At 39.8% G+C, this 19,350-nt stretch overlaps 1 long non-coding RNA gene across 1 annotated transcript in view; it reads right to left on the bottom strand.

Annotated features, from left to right (window-relative positions):
* Positions 1 to 19,131, bottom strand: part of LOC109312188 — a 21,266-nt gene extending 2,135 nt beyond the window's left edge. The window contains exons 1-2 of the long non-coding RNA XR_002101722.1: positions 18,974 to 19,131; positions 985 to 987 (exon numbers count right to left, since the gene is read on the bottom strand). This is a non-coding gene — a long non-coding RNA (uncharacterized LOC109312188). The remainder of the gene's footprint in view (positions 1 to 984; positions 988 to 18,973) is intronic.
* Between the last annotated feature and the right edge of the window lie 219 nt (positions 19,132 to 19,350).

Below are 19,350 nucleotides of genomic sequence, written 5' to 3' on the forward strand. Positions count from 1 at the left end.
GGGAGGGGGGTTACAATTTCATTTTTCATTTGTGAGCTATGTTGTGACAGTTCTGCAGAGTCTGAGAATAAAACTTAAAACATTGTTTCTATGAGGCAGCTGTTTACTAATCTTCACTAAAGACTAGGATTAGGGTATATTGTATAATTAAGCCAAAAAACTCCTGGAAAATATTAAAGGAAACCTGGGGCATATAAAGATTAGTTAAGTCCAAGTTTCTGCACAAACAAAACATCATTAGTTGCCTATTACACTGCATGTTATATTTAATATTCCAGTACAAGGGATAGTGTATGTGCACTGAATGAAAAAAATACAAAATAGCTAAAAATACAGTATTTTATGTGGAAAGAAAAATAATAACTTTGAATATGACAATGTTTTCATAAGTTTAACATGTGTAATGGAAATTTTATATGAAACCTACAGTGATGAAAATGGAACTGCAAGCAATAAAGATGGCAAAGTAAAATGACTATGCTCATTCCATAACATTTTATATAATAATATAATAAACCATAACTGCTATAGTTGTGCAGTCACATTTTTCAGCTGCACTAAAAGTAAAGTTATTATTAGGCATTTCTTTTTTTTTTATATTAGCCTAATGTTTCTTGATAAAAATAGGAATTATAGGTGTTAGTTACATGGTTACACTAGCCATTTTTCTATACAATATTGAATACATATAATTAGGGGAAAGTTGGCCTCTCAAATGACTTGTTTCTGAATAATTTACATATGGTTTACAAAATTAAACTGTTTTCTCTTTTTGGTGAAAGATGCTGATTTCCTCACTTGTGTTGAATAGCTCTTCAGTCATTGAAAAGTTCCATTAAAGACAGTACAACTACTTCTGGAGTAAAGCGTTATTCATAATACATTAATCAGAATACCATCCTCTGCTTACATTTTACAAATAATAAAAAACCTCTGAACTGAAATATATGTAAAGTTTTAGAGCCACTATAAATTCTGTCACACAATCTCCCAGTCCCACTGAAATCAATAACAGTCTTTCTATTGACTTCAGAAGGAATTAGATTATGCTCTACATCAATCTCCAAGTGCTCTAAGATTTTCAAAAGCATTCAGTATTTTCCTAATTGTTCCAATGGAAGTCAAAGTAAAAATCCCACTGGTTTGAGGATTTGGCACTGATGGAAAGTGCTTTTGAATATTCAAAGTTTAGTGAATGAAATGCACCTCACAACATATAATTGGAGGAAATTTTATACTGAAATGAGGATTGTGTTGCTTAATGCTCTTTCAGGGGAAAAAAATGAACACAAACTCCCCTATATTAAAAAGAATAGAAAGTAAAGGAGTTTGCCTGGATGAGTTTTAAAAAATAATTAATTTTTTCAGGAATTATTAATTATTTTTTAAAACTCATCCAGGCAAACTCCTTTAAATTCCTGAAAAAATGTAAATGTCATATTTAAGGCATGAGCAAAACATCCAGTGACTTAAATGGAGAAATATCCCCTCCCCCTACTCTGCTCCCCCCAAATTTGCTACAAGTGCATAAATGCTTCTGAAAACTTCTGCAATAAAGCATCCTTGAAAGCCTGAAATACATGTTTACATATTGTTATATCATTCCACTTTACAAGGTGAGAAAGCAAAATGTTCATTTTCTTCACATGCAAAATCAACTCTTAACTTGAAGCAAATGTTCCAACTGTAATGAAGAGTAGTAGAGTTCAACTCTACAGATACACCTATATGTACATATGTAGAAATTGTACTTAGGAATGAAATATACATGCTTTAAATAAGAGATTGAAGGGATGATATTAAGTAAATTAAGCACTGCATTAAACATGAATTTCAAGTAATTGAAGCAGGTTTTCCAAAAATCATGTTGTAAATCCTATAATCACACCTAATTCATATTACTTCATCCCATCCATCATGTCCCTCTTCAGGCTAAGGAAATCCAAAATGAAATGTAGTGAGAAATTCCACAAAACTAGAGTTTCAACTGCACATTGGAAATTGACTTTCAATAATCTAATTTTTACTTTCCAACTGAGTTTCTGTATGAAATCTTGCCCCCATTGAACTCAGTGGGAGTTTTCCATTTGATTCCAGAAGGTCCAGGATTTGATGCAGATTTAGAAATTATTTGTTTAAGCTTCCTTTCTGTTTTAATCAGCTTGAAAAGGAAATGTCTATCAACTTTGAAGTTCACTAGCAACAATGTAATATATGGAATTCTGTTTATTGATAACCAGGACACGATCACCAATGGGAACAACACAGTCTCTCCCTGAAGTCAGTTCCTCAGCCTCTGATGCATTTCTATATCCCAGGAGTCTCCACTTACTGTTTATTTTTGTTGTTGTTTTTGTTTTTGATGAAGCTACATGCCATGGAGAAGATTTCAGGAACTGTTACTTAATTCTTTGTCCATAGGGTTTTTTTTCATTTCCTGTGTCTTTATATTTGAAACTTCTTTATAGCTACATGAGAAAGCAATAAGAAGGCAAACAAAAATTAGTTGGCAGTCAGCAGTCCCTCAATACAAGGATGACAGTCTTCTAGTAAATAGAGAAGTTGTCAGTGAGTCTGTAGATGACTGAGAAGGCCAATGAGAGTATGTTCAACTGCAGACGTGGCAAATTGTACCACAAGGAAAGAGTAGATCCTGGTGATATCTGCTCAAATTTTTCAAAATACACCATTCCAAATGTAACAAAAAAGAGTAGTGTAGTCCACTTGCAGATATACATATATGTAAGTATGTAGAAATTGTACTTAGGAATAAGATACATGCATCAGATAAGAGACTAAAGGGATGATATTAAGTAAATGTGTAAGCACTGCATTAACTTTATGTGAATTAACATTTTCAAGTATAAAAAAGTGCAATTTCAGTATCAGTACAGTGTAAACACTTTGAATCAGTGTAAAAGTCTTAAATTTATTACAGAGAGTGCCTAGCAAAAGCATGCAAGGTTCTTTAGGTAGATGTGGTATGTTTTATTAGACCAACTAAATAGTTGGAAAGAATGTCCTTTGCAAGCTTTTGGGCACAAACACGCTTCTTCAGGCATACGGAGACTCTGCTGGTGCTTTCATTTCTCCAAGTTGTTGTTATATAAGCTGGCGACATCCATGGCATATCAGAACGAACACATACCAAAAATCCATCAAAGACAAAAATATACAATTACTTGAGGGTGCCAGTTCTCACAAGACAATCACTCCCTCTCTGATCTCTCAGTTCTAATCCTCAAAGGGAATTTACAAAACACCTTTTGTAGATGAGTGGATGAACTTCACTTCATCGACTTACTGGATACAAAAACCATGGACTCAATATAGACATTGGATTTATGACACATTAAAACCTGCTGGACATCTGATAACCCCAGGTACCTACCTGCAGCTGACCACCTACATTCCTTCACATATCTCCCTGCCCCCACCCCATTCCCTCCTAGCTCTAGCTATTATCTTCCAAACTACCACTCATTTGCATTGTCACAGACCTGCATATTGTAAATTAGCTGCTTTTCTACCTTGGGGAACTCAAAACATGAGTAGTCTCCCTATGCCTGAAGAAGGGTGTTTGCAAAGAACATTATTTTCAACTACCCTGGCCTGCCTGTGTCCTTAGAGCAACACAGGTACAAGCAACAACCCTAGTAAAAGCACCAAATATATTTTGCCAGTTGCTTAACAAGGACTTTGGCTTCTTAGACTTGTGTAGAGTATAATACATACATAAGATTCTTCTAAAATTATCCTAATTTATGAACCTGATAGTACACATGACACTCTTAGATGCCAAGAGGCCCCTTGACCTCAGTGGAACTGGCTACATAAGCACAGAATACTTGTATGAATCAGAGTTGCAGAATGTGTCTTCTTCTGAGGCATGACCAGGGTTTGGATTACAGGGGAGCTCGGGGGGGCTGAGTCTCCCCATAAGAAATGAGAGCCTGTAAGATTTGAAAATCATAACCTGGGGAGGGGTCTCCATTTTTATTAGGGCATTGTAATGGGCAGCACAATTTTTTTTGCAGACCCCCCCACAAGAGTCAAAGTGTAATTTAAACCTGGGCATGACAACTATTTCACAGAGCACAATAACACCCTATGGTAGCGGTGCCAAACATACAACCTACAAGCTGCATCTGCCCCATGGAGCCATTTCATCTAGCCTGTGTGGCACCCAGAGAGCGTAGGAATTAGGTTAGAGAGAGTGAAGGAGGGCCTCCTATCCAGTTCCCAACCATAGAGCCCACATATGTGTTGGTGGTGGGATCATGACAAGTGATGGCTGTGTTAACCCCCATGTCACCACTTGCCCCACTGCTGCTTCACCTACTGTCGCCACACTCACTTCACTGCTGTTTCCTCTACTGCCACCACCAGTTCTGGATCTGCAAGGAGTTGTACAGCCCAGATCCAACCCAAGGACACAGGTGAGTTTGACACACCTGTATTATAGTTTAGGGCAGGAAGCAAAGATGACTTTATCTAACTAAAATGAGAAAGGAACTTCAGAAGTCAGAATATAATTACATATGTTGGACTTCAGCTAAAATATAATAGTTTTGGTTCAAGACAATTAATATATGCACTTTAAGATTTAAGCATCTAACTCATCCCTTATACAGAACTGGACAGCTTCGGTTGAAACATTAGTATTTGCCCCTGTATTAAGAGAGCAGACTTGTTAAAATCATATTTAAAAATGTCTAAAGAACTATTAATGACAAGGAAAATCTCTCCAGTGTCATTATATTCCCCAAATATCTAAATGTTTCAAAACATAAGCTATTTGTATTTCTCAACAGTTACATGCCATGATATATTTTACAATGGGTAACATTTTGATGAGTTGAATGTTGCTTAAAACTAGGCTATTAATACTGACACCAGAGATGGCTTCTCTTTTTTATCAATTGAGATGCAGACTTCAACAGAAAACAGAGGCTCTGTGTGGCTATATGAAAGAAACACAGTAGTGTACCATTATACAGTGTCTTCTTCTTAATCAATGTCTAAATCAATCAAAATTCTGTATGGCAGTGCTAATTCTTCTTGTACTGATATACAGTGTATAGTTGCTGTACACATATATGTGATAAGATTTTTCCAGAACACATGAAAAGTTCCCTTTGATTTCTGTTAGCTTCTTGTTTGGCACTTACTTGATGGATATACCATTTATTTGGATAAAAAGAAATAATAAAAATGTAAGGGCTAGGAAGACCAAAGTAATGCCACAACATCATCTTAAGATGATTGCTACTTGTTAATGCCATTTACAGTGTGTTAAGATGTTATTGGTAAGAGGAATCTCTTGACTCTCAGGAATTTAACCATACCGTAAGGACATTTTGTGGACAGATTATTAATCTCTGACTGTAAAGAAATGGAATTAATGTAGTGCTAAACATTTGACACTTAAAGGGAATGCCAACTGGAAAAAGCATAACTTTATAAGAAATATGTGTTAAACAAGTCCATTTCAATTTTAAAACTTCTCTGAAGCACCACTCTGTTTGTAAATGCAATCTCTAACTGCAATACATCATCCAATAAAAACATGTAATGAACCTTGTCATGATATTATAATAAAATTAATTAATATGTTGTATTCTGCATTTTTTTTCATTTCTAATTTCTTAGAAAACAAATGTGTTTCAACACTAATTCACATGTATTAAAATTTTTCCATTTCACTTTGTATCTGTGTGGGTTACACAGATTTTTACCAAAACATTGGCAGCATGCCATTAAGACCCTGTTTTAATAATATCACTTGATATCCAAAATACTTTTCATCCATACATATCAAGTGCTCTATGAAGGAAGGAGGCTATAATTACCCATTTTGTAATGGGATAATGGAGTCACAATATCATTAAGGGCGACATTTTAAAGAGAATTTTAAGGTCCTTTTCTCTAGATGACTAGTTGAAGACATCTGTTTAATATTACCTGTGTTGCATCAAGTGTAGTCACATCATTATGGACCGAGACCGAGGAACCAAATAAGTTAGCAATACTAAATTATAGCCAACAGAGATTTTAACAGTTGCCCCTGTAGCTCAAGAGGTGATGATAAACTCATAGAGTGATGTAAACATTGATCTAAAAGTGACCCCAGTAGGTCATCTGGTCTTACCCCCTGCTCAGTGCAGGATGATCTCAGTATAAACTATCCTAGGCAAATGTTTGTCTGACCTGTACTTAAAAACTTCCAATTGTGGAAGTGCCACAACCGTAATCTGTTCTATGTTTAAGAACTCAGAAAATTCTTCCTACATTTCCCTTGTAATTTATACTTATTATTTCTTGACTAGTCACCAGTGAACAGAAAGAACAATTGCTTACCATCCTCTTCAGAATAACTTTCTTTTCTGATTTGTAGACTGTTTTCAAATCATTTTCAGCTTCTCTTTCCTACACTAAGCAGAACCTTTTTTGCCTTCACTTGCTTCATTGGCACTTAGCTACCCACAAGAGTGTAATTTTTGGTGCTTATCTAGATTTTAAATTCTATTTTCACTTATAACAGAATAATCTCTCCTAAATAGACATGTAAGTGCCAGAAGTAAAATGGAGGAGGGGGCAGATCACCAGTCCCTTAGTCCAAATTGTATTTGATATTTGTAAGGTGAAAAGTAGTGAGGTAGCTTTCTGCCTCATTAAGTTCCTTCCTAATAGGGTAGCATCCCCTTCTCAAAAGCCAAATTCTACCTTGTCTTACATATTTTTCCCTTGTAGCTGCCCAGTGAGCCAGCCTCAAGAGAAAAATAAGAGGAAGTTGTGGGCAATGTCTAGTCAATAATCTGTGCATGCAGCACTTTGCTGAGAAGCATGCACGCAGACATCCCCTCTGGGGAAGGAGGGGTCTGGAACCTGGGTCTCATTCATCTACATAAGGGTTGACCAGAGCACAGGCAGGCAGTCCAAAGGGGTCACACCCCCTGTTTACCAGAGTGGAAGCCAAGTTCAAGTTAGGTATCAGTCCAAGTCCAAGATAACAAGATGAGGATAAAAAAAAGGTCATAGTCAGGACCAGTTAATCCAGTCTGGGAGGTCCAAGACAGGGAAAAGAGCAAGCAGGAACAGGCAGGAGAGTCCAAGCAGAAGCTCAGAACATGAAGTCAGGTTTAGGCGTTCCAAACATGCCACAGGGCACAGCAAAGCAGTCTGCTGTCCAAATAGCTTTCTGGTGTCTGGTCTGAGTTTATACAGCCAGTATGAGTAGGGCCTCAGCCTGATTTCCTGATTACTTCCAGCTGGGCTGTTTGACTAGCTCTGCTCCGGCTGGGTCCTGGCTCATTACAACTGCCTTTGACAGTAGCATAACTAAGGGGAGGGTGACAGGGGAAGCAGCCCTGAGCACCCAGCTGTGGGCCGGGGAAAGGGGGCACAATACAGTAGCTGCTGTCTTGCCAGCTGTGCTGTTGCTGCACAGGGCACAGCGTTGCTCTGTTATGCCTCTGACCGGTGAAGGCCAAATCCTCAACCACGTTAGCAGATTGCCCTTTTAAAGTCTTGTATGTATATCTTTTTCTCATTTCCACAAGGTGTACCCCACAAATATCTGTCAAGTAGCTCTGGCAAGTTCTGGGAGGCCTTGTAATGTTGATCTTTCTGGCAATAACTATGAATACTGGCAGACCTTCACTACAGCCCTCAAATCCCGTTTATCTTCTTAAATTAATTACTGCAACAATCATGTTTTTCATGTTTTCTGGTCATGGTATAAGCAATATGAAAAGAAGAACAACAGTTAAAAGGAAGAAAGTAGATTTCCTGTGGTATAGTGTTCAAAAGACAAAAAATGATAGATTACTTAGCTCGAAACCTCAGTCAATTTGCATGAGTTAATCTTAAATAAGGATTGAGCATTTCTTTGAGGAAAGCCTATAGTCTTGCTAAATATATATATCTATGTAGGAATCACTCTAAACAAAATATGGGAAGGAATATGGGAACTGTTTAGAAGTGAATGATAACAATATACAAAACAGCTTGGGACAGGAAGGAAATAACTCAGAGGTGAACATTAAGTTATTTCCCTCAGGAATGTGCAAGTGCTTGTCTGCGCTTACACTCATGACTCATAGATAGATTGATAGATGCTAGAGTTGGAAGGGATCTCAATAGATCATCAAATTCGACCCCCTGCCTAGGCAGGAAAGAGTACTGGGGTCAGATGACGCCAGCCAGACCCCTATCCAGCCTTCTCTTAAAGACCCCCAAGTTAGGGGAGAGCACCACCTCCCTTGGAAGCCCATTCCAAATTTTGGCCACCCTTACAGATTTTCCTAATGTCTAACCTAAATCTGCTCTCTGTCAGTTTGTAACCAGTTTGTTTCTTGCACGTACCTGTGGAGTGGGGGTCTGGGTTCATACCCAGGCTTAAACTTAAAAACTTGTGGGTCTGTACCCAGCAGACAAACACCTAAGGCAGAGCAATACAGCTCAGATCATTATAATGAAAGTCAAGATGATACAGAATGGGGATGTAAGAAAAATAGAAATATTAATTTCAATAAAAGCAAAATAAACTAGAGGTACACCAATATATCGGTCCCATATCAGATCAGCACCGATATAGGAAGAATTGACAATATCAGAAATTGGCTTTTTTTGCCTGATGTAGCTGATTAATGTGGCCAATAAATGCCCCATGTATGTGCACAGCTGCAACATACACGCAGCCAGGAGTGCAGCCTGGTGGCTTGGAGACCAGCATCCGGCTGGAAAGTTTGGTGTGGGGGAAAGGGTGGGGGGAGGGAAGGAGCATGGGGGTACAAATCAAAGCACCCCCATGGTGAGGAAGGGAGTGGGGCTGGGGCAGGCACTGCTCAGCCAGGGTGGGGTATGGAGGCATGGCAGCTCCTGCTGCTGCACACACCCTGGAAGGCCATAGGGGTATGCCCCAGGGTCTGCAAGCAGAGTGAAGGTGGGCTGCCACTGTGGGCTGGGGCTGGGGGCTTCACCAGGCTTTTTCTTGATCTGCCCTCCCATGCCTTTTCCTCCACCCATCCCTTCCCCCACACCAGACTTACCAGTCAAATGCTGGTCTCCAAGCTGCCTGGCTGGCTAGCTACATATCACAATCAGGTTGGTATCAGCCAATATGGCTCCTTAAAAATTGGCCGTTGGTATTGGGCCAAATAATCTCTATTGATGCACCCCTAAAAAAAACATAATTATGCTCAGATTAATATTGTTAAAACACCATGAAGTGAAAAAAAATCATGGAATGCAATTTAGGAACCCCACTGAGCTTTTTAAGGTCTGTCTAAACACAGAAATTGCTTTAACAGCTCACTTTTGTATACAGAATTATTTAGATAAGTTTAAAAATGGTTCTATTGGGTTAGTCTACATATAGAAGTCAGGGCTTTAAGCAATATGGGACTGTCCATGCATAAAGCTTTGCTGATTTAACTGAAGAGGATTAATATCATATTCTTCATCATATTGTTTCAACTTTGCAGACCTAAGGCAAAGCCCTAAATCAGGCTTCTGAATTTCTGCAGCTGGCAGTTTGGCAGCTTTCAAGGCATTATCATGCTTACTTAATTAATACAGTCTGTTGGACTGTGTTAATAAGAACACTCCAGCAGTCTCAGAGTCACATGTGTTCAACATCCCCGTGCTTCAAAATGGTATTAGAGGTGCTTTAACTAAAGCTTGTTGAATGAGCTTTAATTAAAGTGCTCCTGCCTCCTTTTTGAAGCATGGGACACTGAACACACAAGATGCTATGGGCACTTTAATTACAGTGGCTCCCAAATGCTGCTGTAATTAAAGTGTCCCCCTCCCCCATCCCAGAGCACGTGTAAAGACACCCTTTGGTTGTAGCCAAAGATTTGGGGGTTTTAGCAATTCCATTGTTCCAAATTAAAAAAGTTAAGTCTTGATTTTCAACAAAAAGCCAACATTTTCAGTGGGAGAATTTCCTGTTTCCAAACCAACTCTGGCAGGTTTACATACATGCCCAAGAAATTCTGTGTAATAGAAAAAGTAAGAAAAGATAGTGTCTTTCCTCACTAAATGAAAGAGACCTTTAGTTCCCAGCATTTGCTCCACAAAAAGGAACATATATTTCAAGCTCCAGTCTCTGCTCAGTCTTTTTTTTTTCCTTCAATTTCCAGCAAGGGAAGTTGAGGTTAGATATTAGGAAGAACTGCCTCACTAGGAGGATTGTAAAGCACTGGAACAGGTTACCCAGAGAGGTGGTGCAATCTCCATCCTTGGAGGTTTTTTAAGACCTGACTAGACAAAGCCTCGGGTGGGATGGTGCAGTTGGGGCCGGTCCTGCTTGGAGCAGGGGGTTGGACTAGATCAGTGGTTCTCAACCTTTTTGTACCAGGGCTCATTTATAAACATTGATGGACAGTCTTGACCCAGGACCCCTCACTCCTGACCCACTGTCCCCTGCCCCCAGGCCCCAGCACCACTGTGTGTGGGGCAGGTGGGGGAAGTGTAGGGTATGGGGGGCTGCCAGCAGCCCCTTACAGACTGGAAATCTGCCAGCCTGCAAGGGAAAAGCCGCAAGTTTCCCATGTTTTTCTCCTTTAAAGGATAGTCCATTTTTTTAGTTTGTTAATCTGTTTTTTAACTTTGTCCACCAAGCCTTCATATTTTCTTGTGACCCACAGGTTGACAAATGCTGGACTAGATGACCTCCTGAGGTCCCTTCCAACCCTAATTTTCTATGATTTTATGATTCAATAATATTCTATGTGATACATTCTATCTAGTTATGCATTTCCATGGACCTCATCATCTTAATACTGCACTTCCAATAATTGCTTAAACATAGACATGGTTCAAAACTAAAACCCCAAATCTTATCGCATTTTGGCACACGGGGGGGAAGGGGGGGATTGTTAAAGTAGAATACAGTAGGAAAGGGGAGTGTTATCAGAACTAGAACCTGCATCCAGATTTGGTGGCTGACCCTATTTTATTAAACATTTTGAGCTTTGAAACCTGCATGACTTCTATTCCACACAGGGGAGCACAGAAAACACCAACAGATTTTCCCTATGCCTGAAGAAGGGTGTTTATGCCTAAAAGCTTGCAAAGGACAATTTTCCCAACTATTTAGTTGGTCTAATAAAAGATATCACAATTACCCAAAGACCCTTGTCTGCTTTGATGCAAGTAGGAAAGTCACATTTCCACCTGCCAGGAAAAAATGACAGTTTTGAAATTTCTTTTTGTCTTAAATCAGAATAAAAAAATAATATTTTGCATAAAAAATTCCAAAATAGTTTGAATCAGAGACATCTAAGTGGCTTTATTAAAACATTTAATTTTCATCTTATTGAACCACTTCATCTCTATACTGCTAAAACATTGTAATTTTAAATACTATAAAAATCTAATGATAAAAAATTGAACATTATGTTGAACAATTTAACATAAGATTAAATTTAAGAGATTTTTAAAAAGTCAAAGCATAATGAAGGCACTGAAACAAAATGAAGCCAGCAATTTGAAATTAATTAACTGAGAAAGTTAAAACCTAATACTTCATTCTGAGTTTGGCTTATTTCAAAATGTTTCATTGAAAATGTAAAATAAATTGATAAAACATTGTGAAATATTTCAATTTTGACAAAATAGCATTTTCTGACAAAAAGTCTGTTCAATTAAAATGTTTTGTCAAAATATTTTGATAGATTGAGCAATGTGACAACCCCAAATTAATCTTAAATTTCTGGAACCAGGTTATAATTCTGTTTTGGTTGCCCTTTCTTTTCCTAATGGAAATTATTCACTGTGATTTAAATGCTTTCACATACATAGATCTGAAAGTTACATTTTATTTTGTTCTTAAATAGTTTTGGACATCTTTGCAGCCATAGCAGTTCATAAATGACCTTAGGCAATACAGGTTTCCCCCAGAATAACTTAATTGTTCACTGACTTTATCTTGAAAGACATCTAATTGGAGTTTAAAAAATACTGAGGTATTTGCCAACTTGTGAAATATGCAGCCTCATTTTCATGGCTAAGTAATAAAATACATATTATGTTATTAGCCCATTGGGCATGAAAGGAAATCAAGGCCTTAAAAGCAAAGATGCTAAGCAAAGATGCCAAAACGTGACTTCTCATGGTCATGGGTCATTTCATTGTTTAAATGCCCATAATAATTTATTTGGTGCTTTTTATTTACAGTAATTATATAGATTATACCGGGGCAGGCAAAACACGGCCCACAGGCCAGATGAGGCCCACCATATTTTTCTATCCACCCCATGGGGCCCCTAAAAATTTTAGGAAATTAATATTTATTTGCCCCTGCCTGCATGTCATGCAGCCCTCAATGGCTTGCCAAAACTCGGTAAATGGCCCTCTGCCCAAAATAATTGCCTGCCCTTGGATTATACTCTCTAGTCCGAGTCATCAGTATTCAAACTGAAATAATACGCTAGAATCTGCAGCATTATCCTGATAGCTTATTTCTAACATCCAGTCAAAAACTTCCTTTCTCACACTGGTTCTAATGGGGTCATGTGAACACCTCCTTCCCATCATTCTGGGGAAGGCATATGTTTCTAATTTAGTCCTGCAGGAACAATTGGATATATGTAAAAGTCACCTAGAAGAAACCATAACATTCATTCCTGATAAAGTTTTCAAAGACACAAAGATAGGAGGAGAACTCTATCACAGGAAGCAGCAACTTTCAAAAAGACTTCAGGTTCATGATGAAAAATTAACCAAGTCTGACTTCCCATGTGTCAAACATGGTGAAAATGTCTAATACATACTTTAGATGTAAACAAGGGAATCTTGAGTAGGAGCAGAGTTGTATCACCTCAGTACTTGGCACTGGTGTGACCACTACTAGAATAGTGGGTCCAGCTTTGGTGTCAACAATTCAAGAAGGATTTTGAAAAACTGAAGAGTTCAAGGAAGAGCCATACAAATGATCAAAGAACTGGTAGGTAGGTAGTTTATTTACAGCTTTTGCTAAAACAACACAGTAAAATTGGCAGCAAAATTATATATAATATAATAAAACTATATAATATATGGCTATTGGTCAAAGTTCAGGTTAGCTGATAAGGTTACAATAAGATAAATTAATCAAGTAATAATAAGATCCAGTGGCTGGAAGCTAGACATTCAGACTAGAAAGAAGGCACAAACTTTACCAGTAAAGGTAACAATTTAACTGAGTTTGGGGTGGTTTCTCCATCAATAGCGATCTTCAAATCAAGCATGAGTTGTTTCCAGACCCACAGAAGACTTACTGTAGTTCAAACAAAAATAATTTCAGGGAAGTGTTATTGTTTGTGTTATGCATATACAACAGTTACAGGTAGTTAGCCATTTTAGTCTAAAGGCAGGCAGAAGGCGGGATAGATATGCACCTTACAGACTAAGTAAATAGGATATAGGTGAGCATAAGGTGTACGTGTGTGCATATAATTTAGTCTGTAAGGTGCATATCTACCCAACCTTCTTCATGTTATATATGTCTGACTAAATAATCACTATGGTCTTGATGGATTCAAGAATGTCACAGGCTAAGTACAGATATTCAAAAAGCCCAAGGCAGAATTGATCTAAGGTATACGGTTTTCTATAAGCGGTGTAGTGTAGATCAGTAGTGAACAGAACCCACATTGCCCATTTGGTGGAGGAGGCAAATCTTAGACTGGGTTCTGCCATTTTTAAACCAGTCTGTGTGTGCCGAGCTTCTGTTCTGTTATGGGTATAGACCAGTTTCCAATCACTTATATCGGTAAAAGTGTCATGTCTGTACTTGGCCACAGAGGCTTTCTTCTGTTAGGGAAAAAAACCTATTTGTTGAATATGTAACTAATGCATATTCACAGAATTGGAATTTATATTCAAACATCTTAAGAAAATAGAAAAGCATTATATTTGTTGGATTTAATCAGTAAATCATTCTGCTCTCCTTTGAATTTACATTAGTAAGAATGAAAACAGTGTGGTTTTTTCAGTGTGTAGCTAAGCTTTTGGTCAAGTAAGCAAAGTGCAAAGCCTGTGACTTTTGACTTTTGAAACTATTTTTTCATGATTTCTTGACTGACATGCGACTTTTCCTAGTCAGGGAACACCTATAGCCCTAGTTAAGTATAGAAAATAAATGTATATGCTAATGAGATTTATGTTCTTTCCTTCTCTTTTAAAGCTAGCTTTCCATACCCTCTTGAAAAGTTTTGCATCTCAAAATGTCAGCTGATACTTACTAGGAAAATAGATTTCATTAACCAGATCATCTTGACTAAGTAATCAGACTGGGTTTTTCATTTTCTGTTCAAACAATGTTTCATTTACACTGCCATCTTGGGAGCCTTGAAATAAGACTCATCTCTTCTATTGACACAAAGGAACAAATGATGTTTTTTCAAACTTTAGATAAACTGCAATCCTTACATAATGGTGGGCATTTCCTCTTTGGAAGATCACCAGTGAATCAGGACATTCAAACAAACTCCATGCTAAGCTGTTCCCTGGGGCTAGGCTCAGTTTGTCCAAAGCTATGCTTATTACATGTGCTTTGGTCAGCATATATGCAAGGGGAGACAATAGCTTCTTTCTGCAAACAATAGCCAGCATTAAGGATGTCATCAGATATAATGGATACGAATAGGACAATTCTGCTTTCATATGAAAGCTCTCATAATGGAGCGGTCAAAGTGTGTGTGCGTGTGTCTATGTCTGTGTGTGTGTCTGTATATTTTTTAAGAAGGATCCACCAGCATGCTGCAGAAACAGCCTACTAGTCTCAGAAGAGCTGGTTCATGAAAGGTGCCATTTATAGTGCTTTCACAGTACCATAGAATGGAAACATTAGGTAACAGTAAAATCCCAGAGCTAGACCTACTAAATACTGAAAACTTACTCACATTACCATGCTTTATAGGGCTTTAGGGACTTCATAACAACAATCCCTGCAACTGCAGACTTTGTTTAATGAAAAAATAAATAGAAATAGTTACCAAAAATTAGCCTAAAGACTGGTATTCCCTTGTTAGTGCCTCTTTAATAATTTTCACTATGCCTACATTCGTCCTCTGTCTAGAACATAAGAGGCTTATTCATGCACAAAAAATACAAATCTGCCTTCTTAGTGAGAAATTTGGTAACATTTTTGTAGTAGAATCAACTGTAACAGCTCAAGGTCTTTCCTGAAAGGGAAAAAAAGGGTGAGCTGGATATTGCATTTCTTTCAGTGAATTTCTTCACTCTCATGTAATTTCTCTGACAGTTGCCACAGGGCTTGGATGCCACTTCAGTTACCCTTCTGATTTTAAGGAATAGATATGTGTGTGGAAATTAGAGGGATGTTCATTTTCCCCCTTAATTTCTTCGTATCACAGTATTATATTGTTTCAAATCCTAGTATTCACATCACCATATTGTACTATTTCCTTTTCTGTGTTTATGGAGGGTCATGGTGTTTTGTTTTGTTTTGTTTTGTTTTGTTTTGAGGAGGTTTAAAGCAATCAAAGTATTTTCACTTTTCACGTGGTTATCCTAAATGATTGTTTGGTTCTTGCTGTTGTTGGGTTTAAGGATTTTTCTGGATAGCTTCCTCCAGATAATCATTCCTCATTGCTTTATAATTTGTTCTGCTTCTTATCACAGGGTGCATCTACACGTGCAATTTATTCAAAGCAATAAACTGTGGCACGGCTTACCCTAGAACTTACTCCTCCCAGGCGCAGTATTTACATGTGCACCCAGGACCACAGCATGCTGAGGCAGGGTGGCACAACCCTGGCTGGCTGGGGAGCTGCCAACCAGTCCAGAGCTGCTCTGACCTACCTCAACTTGCTGCAGAGAGGCTGGCTGGGGCATGAGTGCACTACAGTGTGGGGCTAGCTGGCAGGCTATTAGGGGTGCCACTTTTACTGCAGAGCTAATTAGTCAACAACACAGTAAAGTGCACATGTAGATGCCCCTGCAAAGTGCCTGATCCAAATCTAACTGCATCGGCTAACTGTCTGTAAAACCGTTTCCATTTTTTCTTTAAATGACCCAAACATGGCGAAAACAATTATGTGCAAGTATTGGGTATCTGGGTTGTAGCTGTATTGGTCTAGAGGAAAAAGCAATCAGGACTTGAGGTAGAGGTGATATCTTTTATTAGAACAAGCAGATTTTTGCAAAAGAAAGAATTGGGGTTTTTTGCAAAAATCTGGTTGGTCTAATAAAAGATATCACCTCTACCACAAGTCCTGATTGCTTTCTCCATATGCAAGTATTAGTATTTGCAATTCAACCCTAGCACAGGAAAAACAAAAAAGCCAGATGAAAAGGTGAAACAAAATAAATAAGCCTTCCGATCTCAAGTGTCTCTCAGACAGGTAGAGCACATTTGCCTTCTAGGGCAGACAAAAAGACAAATTTTGCCTCTCTCTGACCTCTAGCTATGTGCCAAGCATCTGGCAGCAACTCATATCCTACACATCACTGACAGTTTGCAAGGACAGAGACTAACCTTGGTTACAAATCTTTTAGTCTCATCAAAGCAAAAAGAACAGCTTGAGATGAAATGTAAGAGTCCCTTGAACCTCTCCCTTGATATGCAGCTCCTTTCTGATAATCATAAGCCATTAGAGTGGTAGAAAAAGGAGGAGGTCAGCTAAGGAGTAAGGGAGTAGCAAGCACATACAAGCTGCTCCTGCCTACATATAGATAGGTATCTTGTATCTAGGAGCAAAAGGAATGCTTACTCCTTCTTCTAAGAAAACTGGGCTTACAAATGAACCTATTCTTGAAAATGTGTTGAGGTCAAAACCCCCCAGGCTGGGGCCGCTTGTCTGCAGATATTCCTGTTTGAAGATATTTGGTTTATTATAAATCTCACCAATACTCCCCCTACAACTTTCAACACAAAGAATTAGTGCTTAGGTATGTTATTTATTTGTATGTGAGTGTAGTGCCTGTGAAGGATGCACAAGATCCAGCTCTGCTGCAGTGTACCAAGGGAAAGCTGACAGCACTGCCAGTTTCCTCACATTGTCATTTCAATGGCCCTGACTTCAGACAACTGCCCAGTGGGTTGAAAGGAGCATTTATTCTCCATGCTTAATCCAGGATCAAGCTGCTGAACTTTCTAACAAGGTTGCAATTAGAGTAATTTTCATGGTAACTTCGGTGATGCTGACAGCTATGAACTGCCACCACATGCCACAGGTATAAAAGTCACCAGATGGTAACAATTTTGGTTTATAATATATAGTAGACCATATTTGCAACCTATAGATTGGATTTCCCATTCATATCGTGTCATCTCTTCTCTACCAGAATCAATTTTTATTAGTCATCATGGGATATCATGTTCCTTCCTTAGAACCTGTTCAGGGACAGAAAGGTGTGTGAGGCCCATCTCACTGCTTACATTATAGGGAGTGTTATAGAGAATGAGAAAAACAGCTACACACAGATTGGTAACCAGATCTTTGGTTGTACCTCCCCCACTCCTTCAATAAAGCAGGCAGCTGAGCTGGCAAGGTACATAGATTTGTAATACATTCTTTATCATAATCTGTTTCCTGATCTTCTCTATGGGTGCATCTACATGTGCGCGTTAGTGTGGAGTTGACTAATTAGCTCCACAGTAAAACGTCACGGTCTACACAAGCACTGGTATTAGTGTACAATAAAATAACTCCACCATAAAATAATACTGCCAGGGGCAGTAATATCTTAGGGTGGAGTCATTTACTGCACTGCAACTCACGTGTGGACAGTGACCAGGATATCAGTGGTTTGAGCTGCAGCAGAGTCAGCCCAGGAATATAGCAGACTCAGGAGGCTCCAGAGTTTTGGCATTTGCATGCTCCAGCCAGCCCATCCACTGCTTGATTCTGCCATCTGGAACGCCCAGCTGACCCTGGCACAGTTGACTCTACTGCCAGTCCATAGCTGCTCTGCCCTGAAAGCACTGCTGTCTCAGGTGCATGTGTAGACACTGCTCCCAGAAGCAATGTGTTCCAGGGCAAATGACTCCAGAGTTTATCACGTAGCATTAATTCCACGTATAGATGCATGGCCATGTCCAGACGAGCCACTTGGGGCAAACTGACCCAAGCAGCTCCTCCTAGATCTGCAGCAAGGGGGAGCAGGAGACTGGGGCCAGCACAAGTCTTGGCAGTATGCAGCACAGCAGTATAAAAAGCTCCCCTGGCAGGCAGCGCAGGAGCTTCTGAGGCCTGGCACACATGACTCTTGAGTGTACCAAGCTGCAGTCCCTCTATCTCCACCTCCAGAACCTCCTCCTGAGGTTCTGGTTGAATTTCACCCCCCACCTTTTTGTGTTTGGTCACCCCATCCATGGCCCCACCAAGTCCCAGGACCTCCTGGTCAACCCCCTCCTGACTCTGGCTAAGTGAGCCCTGTACATGACCAGGAAGGAGGCTGTGGCCGGGAAGGTGCCCGGAGACTGTGGGGCCACTTTCCTTTCACTTGTCTGTGCACATTTCTGGGTGTAGCACCAGTGGGCAGTGTCTACCGGCTCCTTGGAGGTCTTTGAGAACCAGTGAGTACAGCCTGGGGGGCTGTGCTTGGTGTCCCCCTCAGCCGCACTTCTTTTCAAATTTTGACCCTTTGACCCACACATCACTCCCACCCTGCTTTTGCCTTAGTTGTCCCAAGCATTTTGTTGTGTTATTCATTCATTGGCCCCACACTGTAGGGGCCACTAGTTAGGTGGGCCTTAGGGCCCATGGCATTTGGATAACACAAATAGACAGGAGCTTCTGAGGCCTGGCCTGTTGGTATCTGGGCATACTAGCCCCCTGTGCCAGCCGGACTGCTGAAGCAACCTAAGGTATATTGGCCCCTGCACCTGCTACCCAATGCATCAGTCTGGCAGTGGGGGCTGCTGCCTGGCTGTGTCCTACTGCCACCTGCAGCAGCATCCGTCCCCTTGGATTGTGGCCCCGTGGCTGTGCATCTGCCAGATCCAAACGGGGACCACACAACTACCTGGGCCATGGTATGGGCACTGCAACAAAGCCTTCTGCAGCTCTGGGCCAGCTGGCAGTGGGCTGTAGCTGCACAGTTGGCCCTCATGTGGCACTGCTGTCATGTCTTTTGGTGCCCCAGCTCTGCCATCTGGGCAGCTATTGCCTGGAAGATGTGCTCATTGAAGTGGCCTGCTTTGAATTGTTGAAGTGGCCAAGTGGCCAGGAGGACAGCCACCTTGTGGCTGCCCTCCAGCAGGGTCTTCAGTGCTGTCCTGGGTCCCACCACTTCCCTCACCAGCAGGGTTCCTGTTATTCCCTGTTTAAAAATTGCAAATTCTCTAAAAAAACCCCCCCAAAATCTCTCACTGAAATACAAAATCTGTGT

The sequence above is a fragment of the Crocodylus porosus genome, unplaced genomic scaffold (assembly GCF_001723895.1).
Source record: "Crocodylus porosus isolate Cpor-Errol unplaced genomic scaffold, CroPor_comp1, whole genome shotgun sequence".
NCBI classification, from domain to species: Eukaryota; Metazoa; Chordata; order Crocodylia; family Crocodylidae; genus Crocodylus; species Crocodylus porosus.